Source organism: Elephantulus edwardii, unplaced genomic scaffold (genome assembly GCF_000299155.1).
Source record: "Elephantulus edwardii isolate Elephantulus edwardi_28Jun2011 unplaced genomic scaffold, EleEdw1.0 scaffold00464, whole genome shotgun sequence".
In the NCBI taxonomy this organism is placed as follows: Eukaryota; Metazoa; Chordata; class Mammalia; order Macroscelidea; family Macroscelididae; genus Elephantulus; species Elephantulus edwardii.
This window is the reverse complement of record NW_006400214.1, coordinates 673,689-675,546: the sequence shown is the minus strand read 5'-3', so window position 1 is coordinate 675,546 and position 1,858 is coordinate 673,689. Positions and strand designations below refer to the sequence as shown.

The following is a 1,858-nucleotide window of genomic DNA, read 5'->3' as shown; positions in this document are numbered from 1 at the left end:
AAATTAAACCAAATCCACAGGAGCCAAAATATGACTTTTATTTCATCCCACCTGAATTTCAGAATCATCTCAGGAACAGGTTTGAGGCCTTGAACAGTAATGAGCGAAGACCAGATGAGTTGTGGGAGGATGTCAAAGGTATCATCAAGGAAGAGTAAGGACAATAGGCAGGTTTATTTGGAAAGAAAGATTCTGAATAAACAAAATTCTTCTGAAAAATAAAAATGAAATGGGAGGCACACTACTCCTTAATCTCAAAACCTGTTGTGTGTACTGTAGCGTTGGAACCAATGCATAGCTGACCCTTCAGTGTGTTGGGGGTTTTTTTAAGTGAAATTTTTAATTTTATTTGTGATTTTAATGAAAGTTTACAGAAAAGTTAAATTTTAATTCAATCATTGTTGCACATTTTACTTCCTCTCCCTCCCTTCTACGTCCTCAGTTCATTTTAAAAATTCTGGGAGTCTATAAAGGGCCTGCATAGGCGCCACGGTCATTTCTCCTCCTGACCTTAGATGTATCGTACGTTTGTGTCCCGTGACCATTCCTCCTCACCCGTAGGGTTCGTGGCCACCATGGCGTATTAGAGGCAGCAGTGCCTGCAGCAGCATTGGCCCTTGCAACAGTGGCAGCAGCACCAGGCTCTGCAGCGGCAACCCCCAGCAGCTTAAGCCATGGCGCTTCTCACGGCATCCAGCAGCAGCCTTGCTGTAACGGACAAAGACACCCTCGAATGCAGCACACCCCTCGACTCCTGCAGAGCCCCGCACCACGACCTGAGCCTCGAGGGCTTGATGGGCGACTTGATGTCCTCCTTCAGACGATTATCTGGAGGTGGCCAAGCACTTCAAAGTTCTCCAAGGACAAGGCGGGCTCCTCCGAATGGTTGGCTGCGGACGGGTTGGCTGACGCCTCGGGCAAGGAGGATGCCTTCTCCGGGACAGATTGGATGGTGGAGAAAATCGATCTGAAGGGGTTTGACTGTGATTCCTTGTTCAACTTAGAAGATATGGAAACCATGCCAGACGAGCTCTTGGCCACGTTGGACGACACATGTGATCTCTTTGAACCCCTAGTCCAGAAGACTGATAAGGAGCACCCCCCCCCAGGCAGTGAATCCAATTGGCCATCTCCCAGAAAGTCTACTACAAACAGACCAGGTTGTCCCCTTCACCTTCCTGCAGCCTCTTCCCCAGACCCCAGAGGCCCTGGGAGCCGCTCCAGACCATGCCTTTCACTTAGAGCTGGGCAGTGAAGTGGGTATCTCTGACTCTGACAGAGACAGCTTCTTATGTCACCTTGGTCCCCAGATAATGACATTGGCATCTGCATGAACCCTGAGTCCTACCTGGGATCTCCCCAGCACAGTCCCCCCACCTCAGGGGGCTCCCCAAGCAGGAGCCGGCAGTCTCCAACTGACCTTGGTGGTCCTGCCCGCCCCAAACCCTATGACCCTCCTGGAGAGAGAACAGTGACAGCAAAAGTAAAGGGAGAGAAATTGGATAAGAAATGGAAAAAAAATGGAGCAGAACAAGACAGCAGCCACTAAATATCGCCAGAAAAAGAGGGCAGAGCAAGAGACCCTCACTGAAGAGTGCAAGGAACTAGAGAGAAAGAACGAGGTTCTGAAAGAGAAGGCAGATTCCCTAGCCAAGGAGATCCAGTACCTGAAAGAATTGATAGAGGAGGTCCACAGAGCCAGGGGGAGGAAAGGCTCCTCTAGTCTGGGGCAGCAGGAATGTGCTTGTACATAGGCTTGCGCTGAAGTGGTTGTAATAAATTATTTTGTAGTCAAGAGTAAAAAAAAAATTTTAAAAATTTCTTATTATTAATTTTAATGTAAGTTTACATAGCCTTA

The 1,858-nt window shown here is 48.2% G+C and overlaps 1 pseudogene; it reads left to right on the top strand.

The window, feature by feature from the left end:
- The first annotated feature begins 674 nt into the window (after positions 1-674).
- Positions 675-1,754, top strand: LOC102866078 (annotated as a pseudogene).
- Positions 1,755-1,858: the final 104 nt, after the last annotated feature.